Source organism: Dermacentor andersoni, chromosome 7, assembly GCF_023375885.2.
Source record: "Dermacentor andersoni chromosome 7, qqDerAnde1_hic_scaffold, whole genome shotgun sequence".
Taxonomy (NCBI): Eukaryota; Metazoa; Arthropoda; class Arachnida; order Ixodida; family Ixodidae; genus Dermacentor; species Dermacentor andersoni.
In genome coordinates this window covers 108,277,255-108,289,989 of record NC_092820.1, presented here as the reverse complement: position 1 = coordinate 108,289,989, position 12,735 = coordinate 108,277,255, and positions in this window count along the sequence as shown.

Sequence of the window (12,735 nt, the reverse complement as noted above, 5' to 3'; positions counted from 1 at the left end):
CATGCCAGTACTCACGAGAGGTCACCTAAGTGTCGTGTTTCGTTCATTCTGTCAGACTAAACAACTTGCACACGCATACAGCAACTAATAACAAGTCACTGCGGCTTCCCAAGCCACGGCGAGCCTTGTTTGCCGACGACTCTATAAGCGTGGAAGCTATCAACTTTTGGATATGAAGAGAGAGAGAGAAACAACTTTACTGGTCCATTATGAAATGAAACGCGTTAAGCGTCTGATGGGGTGGCTCCCTCTTCGCGGGCTCCATATGCTTCCAGGGCCGCCTGGCCCCTGTGGATCAGTCTGAGCTGGTCTTCCAGGGCGGGGCTGGACAGCATGATCTCCCATCGCTCGTAAAGGGTGGCATATGAAGAGCCTTTTCTCTACTACGCAGTCAGGGTAATGTGTCGAGAGTTATTTTTGATGCAGGGTGAATAGGTGGTGGACTGCCTTCTTCTGTCATGCGATGAAATGTATATGCGGGCCAAAAAGGCCACAGCGATAAAATTTTGTTGCGCTAGCATGTATTATGACTTAGAAATGCTTTGTGTTGGTTACATTTTCGCGCTTGTACATCTACACCGAATTTTATTGACACAAAAGGGCCTGTTTGATCATGCACAAGAAGGAACATGCGGCATTTATATAACCAGGTTTATTGCGAAAAGTAGAGGGAAAGAAAGCTTCCATTTAGCGCCTTAGGTGCTTGGAGAAGCACCATTTAGGAGGAGAGGAATTTTAAATGCGACAAAAATATAAGACAATGCTTCAGAAAAATTAGGAATATTCGTCTCAGGAGGAGGACAGACAGACAAACAAGAAACTGTATTTGGTACTAGGGGTCTACTTTGTCGTAGTTGCTGGCCTCACCCTCGCTGGGGGCGGAAGACTGTGATCGTCAGCCCTGTCGCAGGCCCTTTGGACAGCCCGAAGCTGGACTTGAAGGTCGTCGCTCTTGACGGCTTCTTCCCAGTCTTCTTGATATATATATATATATATATATATATATATATATTTATATGTGTGTGTGTGTGTGTGTGTGTGTGTGTGTGTGTGTGTGTGTGTGTGTGTGTGTGTGTGTGTGTGTGTGTGTGTGTGTGTGTGTGTGTGTGTGTGTGTGTGTGTGTGTGTGTGTGTGTGTGTGTGTGTGTGTGTGTGTGTGTGTGTGTGTGTGTGTGTGTGTGTGTGTGTGTGTGTGTGTGTGTGTGTGTGTGTGTGTGTGTGTGTGTGTGTGTGTGTGTGTGTGTGTGTGTGTGTGTGTGTGTGTGTGTGTGTGTGTGTGTGTGTGTGTGTGTGTGTGTGTGTGTGTGTGTGTGTGTGTGTGTGTGTGTGTGTGTGTGTGTGTGTGTGTGTGTGTGTGTGTGTGTGTGTGTGTGTGTGTGTGTGTGTGTGTGTGTGTGTGTGTGTGTGTGTGTGTGTGTGTGTGTGTGTTTGTGTAGGGCTACAGTGTCGGCACATGGCTGGCTTGTGCGGGCATTATTCCCAACCTACTAGCGTTCCCTTGTCAGGTTCGGTGGTGCGTGGCTACCATCACCACGGAATTTTCCGCTTTCCTTTCCTCCAAGTTCGGCCTCAGAAAAGACGGTGCACCGAAGCAACATTTCTGTTCCATTTGAAACTGAAAGACGACGCCTTCCCAAAGTACCATGTTCTTCACAGTGAAGGCAATACAACCATAATAAATATATCTCCTTTCCACGTATCAAAATGCCTATCAGGCACAATTGGACCAGGCTACAAAGCATCAGAGATGGCAAGCGGTGACCTCCTCCTCGATCTCACAAAGAAAGATCACGTCGAAAAGATCGCAGAACTCTCAAGCATCGGTGACATTAACGTCACAATCTCTCCACATCTCGCTCAACACAAGCAGAGGAGTAACATCGGAAGAGGATTTCCTGAACCTCAGTGACAAAGAGCTCCTTGAGGGATTACAGGAGGGAAACGTAATCAACGTACAAAGAATAGCAGTTCGACGAAACGACCAACAGATCCACACAAAATATGTAATACTCACATTTCATTCGAGTACTGTGGCCAGTTTACTCGACGTAGGATACTTGAAAATGTACATCCGACCATGTATACTGAACCCCACGTGGTGCTTCGAGTGCCCGAAATTCGGGCATGCATTATTGCATTATTATGCATTATTATGCATTATTATGCATTATTATGCAGAAGAAAAGAAACATGCGCGAACTGTAGCGCCGATGACCATCCATCTGACAACTGCAAAGCTCCTGCACAATGTGTCAATTGCAAAGGCGATCATACAGCTAACTCATGGAACTGCCCTTGCTGGAAAAGAGAAAAAGAAATCATCGCAATTGCTGTAAAGGAAAACATCTCATTTTACGAAGCGAGGAAAAGGCTAGGGCACTTACCTCATGCAAGCTATGCCAGTGTGGCGCGGCAGGGGGCAGCGCCACACCGACTTCAGGAGTCTACAAAGTCAATTCAAATTCAATTCAAAAATCAATTTATTCAAATGACTAATAAGAAATACATGTGAACCATCTTGGCCCTTAGCCTTCTCGGCTAGACTTGGGCCCATACAGGAAGTGCGAAAAAATCGTTATAGCGAGACAACACAGTATTTTACACAGGATTCATGTAACAGCAGTTATACTACAGTTATACACAAAGGCAGGCGAAAGGCTCAAGAAATTATACAATAGTTCGAAGGACAACATAAAAAAAGAAAAAAGAAAAAGAAGAGTAAAAGGAAGAATGCATCAAAGAAAAAACACAGACTTATAGTGGAGTCGAATATTGCTGGCTTCGGAAAAATTTCTTTATATCGGCGATTGAGAACTGAACTACTTTTAAGTTAGCAGGCAGTTGGTTCCAAATTTTAGCAGTGGCATAGGCGATAGTTCTTTTACTGTATACATTATTAACATCTGGAAGGTTAAAACGACAACTGAAAAAAAATCTAGTTGGACGAGATGGATATACAAAAACAGATGATGATAGTGGGATGTTATGGTTTAGTATATGTATAACCACACAAGCTAGTTTGAAATCCCGCATAGCAAAGAAAGGTGTAATGTCTAAGTGACGAAAGAGCGGAGCGGATCTATCTGTGTGTTTACTATGTGTTATTATTCGAAGTGCTCTTTTTTGTAAAATTAGTATTTGATTTCAGTACGTGTTATACGTAAGTCCCCAGGACTCCACGCAGTAAGTCATATTGTTTTGAAAAAGGCAATAATACAAAATTTTTAATGTGCGAAGCGAGAACTTTCTAGCTTTTATTAGGATAAAGCAAGCCCGTCTCAATTTGCTGCTTACTCGAATTATGTGAGGATTAAATTTGAAAGCTGAATCTAGAGTTATACCTAGATATACCTGTTGATCGACTCGTTCGAGGGGGTTTGCGTCTATTCGTAACTCATTTAAGCTACATGAATTTTTATAAGGACTAGAGAACACAATGTATTTAGTCTTTGAGGTGTGTATTGTTAACTTATTTTGTAAAAACCACTGGCACATCTGAGAAAGATCACTATTAGCGTGCCTTTCGAGCATATTAGGGTCATGATTTGAGAAGAGAAGGGCTGTGTCATCAGCATACATAATAGTTTGGGCCTAATTCAAAGCATCTGGCAGATCATTTATGTACAAGGAAAAGAGTAATGGTCCCAATACTGAGCCCTGAGGCACGCCACAAAGGATGGAATGAACGCTTGATACGGGTTTGTCGATTTAAAACGGCTTCGCTTGACCTCTGAATCCACACCGATGTAGTTTTTATAGTAGTATGTCATGGTTCACAGTGTCAAACGCTTTTTTAATATCAACAAAAATGCCAACTACATACTCTTTGTTATTTAATGCTTTGTTCATAAATTCACTTAAACATTGTGCAGCCGTGGAAGTAGATCTGTTTTTCCTAAAACCGTGCTGGTTATCTACTAGTACGTTATATTTATCTAGAAAATGGGTAAAACGTTTCATCAATAACTTCTCAAATACTGTGCTAAGTATTGATATTGGTCGGTAGTTCTGGATGTCATCCTTACTACCGGACTTGTATATTGGTGTGACTTGCGCTATTTTAAATGCGTCTGGATATATGGTCATGTAGAAGGATGCATTAAATATTTTTTCTAAATGCCCACTCAGTTCCTCGATGTGCTGTTTAATGACGAGTAAGGGGATCTTATCTTTACCTGGCGTTCTTCCTCCAGTCATTGTTTTAACGGTAGAAATGATTTCATCCTGAGTTATGTGATCAAAAACAAAAGAATTGAGTACAGGAGCTGGGAGCTCGGGGGCTTCGTGCATACTTAGTTGTTTCGCAAGAGTTGGACCTATATTACAAAAGTATTGATTGAAGTCTTCCGCAAGGCTTTCTGTGGTTCTAGTAGGTGGGATAATTTCTGGCAATATATGATCCTTCTCTCGAAGTGTAATGACCGAGTTTACTATTTCCCACATTTTACGCGGGGCATGTTGGTTGCTTTCTATAAGAGTTGTATGATACTTCTTTTTGGATTTTCTAAGTAAGGCCAGACCTTTATTTCTATGTATTCTATAAGTCCACGTCCGGTATACTTGTAGGAGCATCAACCGCCCCCTTGGTGGCTGCAGCCAGTGCTGCTCCATCATCACTGAAGAGGGGCCGGCAGACTGCTGTGTCACATGGCCCAAAGTTGAACAGAACTCCAGGGCCTGAGACGTGCGGTTCGGCGCCTGGCTCTCGATCGTCCAGCGCCTCGGAGAAGGCCATAGCAATCGACTCGAAAACCCCAGCGTCAGCGACGCCGGAAGATGCGCGGTTGCTGGAGCATGCCAAGAAGGACAACCTTCTTGTTATTGTGCCGAAAAGGGGATAGGTAACCTGAGCGTTTACCGCCCTTCAAGGGAATCATAAATTTTTAGTACATGTCACCTACGACTTCAAAGCTCACACCCATAGGTTTACAGTTTCCATTGCTTTAGAATGCTTTTCATCATCCACTGGAAATGCAGAGGCCTGATCCATAATCCAGGTGAAATCAATGGCATCATAACTGAATTCTCGCGAACAGCCTTATGTCTCCAAGAGAAAAACCTGGGTACTCCACAACAAAACAGTTTAAAAAAGTACGAAGTGTTTCGGTTGGACCGAGAGGAAGCTGGCAGGCTCTCTCGAGGTGTCAAAATTATAGCGGATAGTGGTGTTGCAACTCGCGAAGTGAAGCTTATAACCAAATATGAACCTATCTTAAACCCCACCTAACATTTACACTTAATGACTTAAATGACTTCTAAAATAACTTCCAGAGCCGTATCTCCTACTGGGGACTTTAATGCCTAATCCAATATTTGGGGAAGTGAGCAAACGGATACAAGTGGCCCAATTTTAGAAGATTTATCCTGTACAATTTTGTATGCCTTCTCAACAAAGGAAAAAACACATACTTTTCCCCGAGCTCAGCGAAAATGAGCTGTTTAGATTTATTATTTAGTTCGCCCTCAGTTTTTCCAGATTTTAATTGGTATGTTCTTGATAACCCCTACGGAAGCGATCAATTTCCTGTGACGATAAGCTTGTCGACCCCACCACAAACCATTCCGAGCAAACCCCGCCGCTGGAAGCTCCTTGTAGCCGAATGTTCACTGTTTCAAGAATAAGCCAGACGCCATAAACATTTCCAGAAAGTCAGCGTCGATGAACTAAATGAAATAATCACAACCTCTATCATAGATGCCGCACGCATAGCAATCCCTCAGTCCTCTGGAATAGTAGGAATAGACCACAAAGTTTGGTACACACAAGAACGCAAAGCCAAGTACAAACAAAAGAAATCATGAGGGAATGTTTCGTAAGTAGCCAACGCACAAAAACCTTATCAATTTCAGAAAGGCGAGAGCTAAAGGATGGCACATCCATCGCGGTGCTAAGAAAACTTCCTGGGAAAATTATGTATCGTCTGTAAACAGTTCCATCACATCGAAAATAAATGTGGGAGAAATTCGTAAACTAAACAATAGCTTTTTTTCGCACCCCCTGGCACACAGACAAGTATTCACGAACAGGTAGACACACCGGCCGAACATTTCACTACAATGTCGAGTTCCTTTCACAACACAGAGTCTTTTTAAAGTGCAAGAATGCAGTTGAAAAACAAGGACTTCCGAAAAGTGGCGGAACAAACAAGCCTTAAAATATCTTAATTGCAATGCGTCAACTCTAAGGTGTACTGGCCGCCGGTAAACAGACTGCACCAGGACCTGATGAACTACACTATCAGGTGGTAGCCCTTCTCTCAGAATCTGCTATAGATGCACTTTTAAGGTTTTTGAACAAAATTAGAACAACAGGAAAACTACCGGACGCGTGGAAAAAGGCTATAATTGTAACATTCCTGAAACCCCGAAAGCTGCGAAGCTGCCCACGTAGTTATAGACCCATTGCTCTCACAAGTTGTCTCGACAAATCCTTTGAAATTATTCTGAATATTAGGTTAATGTTTATACTAAAATCCCGGGAACTTCTCGATGTCTACCAATCGGGTTTTAAGAAACCATGGTCAACACTTGACCGTCTCGTTCGCCTTGGAAACATAGTCCGAGAAGCTTTTATACACAAACAACACTGTCTGGCAGTTTTCTGCGTTATCGAGAAAGATTACGGCACTACTTCGAGGTTTGGGATTGTCCGCGACCTTGCAGACTTAGGCATCTGCGGCAGGATGCTGAAATGCTTAAAGGCTTGCTCTCCGATCGTACATTTAACGTGCGTCTTGGTTCCACGCCTTCGAGGAACTTCGCTTAGGAGGCTGAGGTCCCGCAGGGTTGTATTCTAAGTACTACATTCTGCATAGTAAAAATCAACTCTATAGCAAAAATAATCCCAAAGCCTATTATGTATTCTTTCTATGTCGGTGACTTCCAAATTGCATGCACGTTCTCCAGCTTGTGAACATGTGAGAGACAGATACAACACACACTGAACAAACTCGCGATCTGGGCAGACAGAAATAAATTTACGTTTTCCCCGCAAAAAAACAGTTGCACTTGTTCTCACCTAAAAGAGGCCTACAGCTTGATATTTCGCTGCACGTAAATGAAGCAATAAGCCCAGTAAACCAAGAACACAAACTTTTAGGCTATATTTGATATAAAACTCACATCTCTACCACAGATAAACAGTTTAAAGTCAAAGCTTCCCGCGCTCTCAACACATAGCGTTCTGTGGTGCGTTCTTGTCTCGATTACGGGAGCATAGTCTATGACTCAGCAAGCCCCTCATCTTTAAAGCGATTCGATCCAGTTAATAATCTAGGTCTGTGCCTTTCGTGTGGAGCATAGAGAACGTCCCCTGTAGTAAGTCTGTATGTAGAAGCAAATCAACCCTCACTAGGTGAAAGGAGAATAACACTGACATGCACATATGTTCTTACAGTCAGGGCGTGAACACTGAATCTGTGTTATGCGATCGTCACAACTTGTTCCTCTCGAAAGCTGTTCAACAATAGACCACAAACCACAAAGCCATTGAAGAGATATGCAGCGAACTGCATTTATTGGGCACATTAACTGACATTGTATAAAACCACGTCACACTGTCCCCATAGTACACTTTTCCGTCAGTGCTGAATCTGTGCTCACTGATATGATCTGATCTCTCACTCTTACGCAATTTAACAAAAGACAGACCCTAAGAGAACATATCATACGAGAATAACTAGCATTTAAAGAAAGATACGCGTGCCACTGAATGTTTTAAATGTGGTTCCAAAGCCGCATCTTACGTCGGAAGTGCAGTGTTGGAAGGGAACTGGAGAAAGATGGCAAGTGCCATATTTCTCCAGAGAGCCTCAGTGCGCGTCAATATTTACTGCTGAGTGGTACGCTGTGTTACTAGCTGTAAAGAAAATAATACGCGTGAACATAGAGAACAGCCTTGTGTACACTGATTCCCTCAGCACAATTAGAGCACTACACACCAGAAATGCAGCCATGCCTTTACTTGGGGAAGTAACCCATAATATCACGGCGATCACAACACAAGGGCATAACATAAAACTGTTGGGTTCCGAGTCACGTAGAAATGTTTGGCGATCACAGAGCAGATGTCTGCGCAGCAGAAACTCAGAACAATGATATAGAGAAAGTAAGCACGCCCCATAAAAATTGCATGAAGTTAGTACTCATGTGATGTTGTTAGAACCGTCACGTTGCAAAGCGTGTGACGCGAGGAAGATGGAGGAGACAGTGCATGATGAGCAAACACACGACAATTATATTGGACGGCACGTAAACACGAAGAATATCTTAAACTAGCCCCACACATACACGGTTGTTCGTAAACAGGAAGAAATAGTCTCACGATGTTGCGGTTGAAGTCCGGAGTGTGGTGAGGCGTAGAGTCCTTGATGTGGGACACTCGCTGGTAGAGTGATGACCGGCGTGGAAGAGCAAACGCAGCAGCACGGGGCAGGAAAAGGTGGACGGCCCACAGCCCCGTAGACGCGAACAGGCCACTCTGAAGTCTCGAGCAAGACGACGTCCCAAGGCGCTCGTTTCGATGACGGACGCCCGGTCACCCGAACCTCGCGCGTAGAAGCGGGTTCCGAGATGTCATCAAGCGAACTGAGACCTCGTGCAAGGCAACGACCCGAGGCGCTCCTCGTCTCGACGACGGACGCTCGCTCTCCCGAACCTCGCGCGTAGATGCGGGTTCCAGGCTGCAGCAGGCCGTTCCGGGGTCTCGTGCCGTGCAACGACCCGAGGCGTTCCCTGTCCCGAAGACGGACGCTCGGTCAGGTGAACCTCACCGGTAGATGTGGGTTCCGTGGGCCCGGCGGCCCTAGTCGTGCCGGCGTTCCAACCATCTCCTTTGCGCGAGCCCCTTTTTCATGCGCGGCACGAGCCTCCCTCGTCTTTCTTTTCCTCTTGTTGAGGCTGGCCGCAATGTCGTCTGCTCTTGCGCTTGGTACTTTGTGAATACTTCACAACTCAGCAAACTCAGGGACCAATGGCAATCTACATGCAGTAGTCAACTAAATAACAAGCTACAGATCGTAAAAACCATATTAGGAGAATGGAAGTCAGGTAGCGATCAAGAACGGTCTTCTGAAGTTAAATTATGTCGTTTGCGCATTGGATACACCCACCTCGCCCACCTCAAACACACCTTTGTTCTGAAAAAAGAAAACAAGCCTGGTTGTGAAAAATGGGGACACGAACTAACAATAAATCACATCTTATTTTTGCGCTCAGAACTCAAAACACTGAGGAAAAAAACATTTTACCGCATTTTATAACGCACTCATACCTTTCTATCTAGCATTGATTTTAGAAGCAAATGCACCTGTTGATGTCACACACGTCTGTAGCTTTTTAAATGAAGCTGGGATTCTTGAAAAGCTCTAAATGCTGATCGTATGCCCTTCGTTACATACTACGGCAAACCTCATCCACCTTCCCACGTCTTAAAAGAAGGCAAAAATCCTTAATTTCTTCAGTTCCTCAGTGCGCTTACACAGACAAGGGCTTGCTGATGGGATCCAACCCCTTTGAAGAAACTATACCTCGTGTTAGGCGCATGATAGCCTTAGTTGCTTATGCACCACTGAACCCAACAAAACAGCAACAACAATTCCTTCGGTTTCTTTATGTCACGACGAGGTCGCTTTGATTGATACTTCTTGAGTGCGTGACGGAGTATCTCACATGTGACCTGCATCCATTCTTTTACTGTGATTACATAGCCGATTGCTTCCAAATAAAAATTTTATTTATTAGACATTTTTTTGTGAGTTTGTGTGGTGCTCAGGCAGTTGCCAATTCGCCCGCTTTCCTAATCTTTTACTTTTCCTCGGACAACGGCTTTGCACAACAGCAGCCAGTGTGCACTCAAGTCATCGAAGGGCGCTGTCTCCTGACCCATGAGACAGCGCCCTAGGAGGAAGGACAGAAAATTAACTTCCACTTTGTGACAAGTTACTGCAGTTCACGTGGAAAAGTTTCGGGCGAGCTTTGTTTACAACCACGGGACAGTCCCTCTTAGTTATTTTCCTTTACGTCGAACACCGAGTGCAACGGTCGATGCCTCTATTAGTAGTTCAGATGCAACCTTGTTTAATTCATATGAATGTAGCTTGTGCATGCGTATTGTATGCTTGTTATGTTGCGAAATTAATTTAGCTGATTTGGCCGTAAATGAAGGTGCGCTAAATAATAAGGTATACTTGGTATACTACTATTCTTGGAAGTAAAGCATTCTGATGCTGTATTTATATTATAGACCAAACTTTAGGTGGACGATATCTGAGAATAACCCCAAAGCAATGGACATGTGCAGGTGTAGAAACAGATAGTACTTCACTGGAAGGAAATACAAGTACAATGGTAGCGGGCTTGTTGCAAACACTCACAACCAATTGCCTGTGTACAGAACTAGAGTACAGTACAATGCGATAAGATTTTGGTTAAAAAAAAGAATATTTGAGGGAGATATTAACGAATAATTTTGTTTGTTGTAAAGGAATTACGCCATGATGTTACGTAGCCGAATGTAGAAGTCAACAGATGTGAGGAAGTATGTACATAATGCGTACATCGCGGTGAAGTATTCTACACCAAAATATGAGCATATCATCAGATGAGGCACATTTACTGCCTACGCTAGTGTCGTAAATATCGAATTCGCATGCAGTATTGTGAGGCTACCAGTCTGGAGCTGACATTCTGCTCAGGATGTCCGGGTGCTAATGTAATACACAGTGACTGGTGGTCGTGTCCGTTCAGACGTCATATTTCGGAAGTCTGCGCAGCGATCGCGGAGGTAAGTGTGAATCACATACATTGCGCGTTTATGACACGTTTTACAGCCTTGTACGTTGTGAGAGTGCATTTATGAGAAGTCGACCCACCACGATGGCTTAGCGGGCATGTGTTGCGCTGCTAAGTACGAGGTCACGAGATCAAATCCTGGCTGGAGCGGCCCTGATCCGATAAAGGCGAGATGGAAAAACGCACGTGCCCCGTGCTTTGGGGGCATGTTAAAGGTACTGTGGTGGTCAAACGCTTGATATATTGGCCTAGCGAGTAGTCAGAAATTAAATTCGGTCCATGACTCACGCTCCCACTTAGAGCGTCTACAGATAAAATAATTTTCTAAAGTAGGGAGCAGCTACAGACTATATTACCCAACGGGAAGATCCCCAGTGATTGCTCATTCGCACTAGGTACAGCGTTTGATGACACACACACAAACACACACACACACACACATTTCACATTAATTTCAACAGTTCCAACTTTATTTCAGAGAAAATAATTTAGCCTGTTTATGTTGACATACTTCTGCGATAACAATTTCTAGGGTCGTGGTATGTATAAATAAATGAACACTATGTAACCGCTATGGCAACGTTTAGACTTTAACTGATTCCAGAAGAGTGGTGAATAGAACGAGTTAGAATTGTTTCATTATTAATTACTCATAATTTAGTTGAAATTAAGCGAACCAAAAAATTCTGCTTATCCTATAAGTTGCAGTCTTCTGAGAAAAAGATTCCCATGATTGAAAAACTGTTTTCTTTTGTTTCCAAATATATCTGACACAAAAGAGTTAATCCAAAAGCATAAACACCAAAAGGCAGGCGTAAAATAAAGTACTGTACTGGATTTCTACGGTACAACGTTATGTACTCTTAAGCTATTCAATAATGTACGCTTGCGGACGCGGCGTAAATGTCGCAAGCAAATGCTAACATTTCACGAAGCTTGCAAAACAAATTTCACCCCTCTCATGTTCATAAAACGTGCCAGAATATTCCTGGCATTGTCAGCTTCCTAATAGGTGAAGCTAGATTTAGTGGCCCATGGAAAGTTCCTTCACCTAACTGCGTGCAGAGACATGTCGCGGATGCCCTAAATTACTGTATCTACAAAGTGCCATTCCTACAAGGTGTCGTCCTGTATCCCCACCACCACGTGTGACGTCATCAACGGCATACCGTTGCTGCACGTGTCGCAAAGAGCTTGACGTGAGTTGGCAATACCGGATGGCAGAATACTCGTGTGGCTGTCGTAGCTGGAAGTGTAGACTGGCGGGTTAAGTAAAGAGAACTAAGAGAAAAATAACATTGCATGAATACGCACACGAACAAGCCGGAAAGACAACAAGAAAAGAGGGAAATATTCTACTAAAATATTACGCGGCCATGACAAGCGGCCTGGCCTGGTTTTAATAAATGTTCGGGGTTTTTTGGGGTTGTCATGCCTTTTGCGCATGTGTTCCATTGACATCGCTGGCACAGCCATCTATCTGGCACTGATTTAAGGGAGGAGCAAAATCTGATGCATTTGCACTAGGGACACTCACCTCATCTTCCAAAGTTTCGCGAACTGTTTTCTGTTTTCTGCTTTGATCCGTAACCACCAGGTGGAAAGCGTGTTTTCCAATTTCTGAGGGTAATTTGGTAATTTAGTGGCAGGTTTAAGGTCGTAGCGAGTAACCACTGTCGCGAATAAACCTAAAACGATGGAATGAACTGTGACCAAAAAGCGAATGGCGCTTGGCCTATGGGCATCATCCCTACAGTTTTTATGGCTTACTCAGAGACAAGAGAACAGAATACCGAGCTTTCATGGCGATTGTTCAGACGAAGAACCTGTGCGATTGAAGTGATGTCTATTGGGTTTAAGGAAACTGAAATGACAAACCTGCTTGTAAAATAAAAATAATTTTGATTATTGCAATCGAAAGCGGGACTGTCTCTTCGAAGCTGC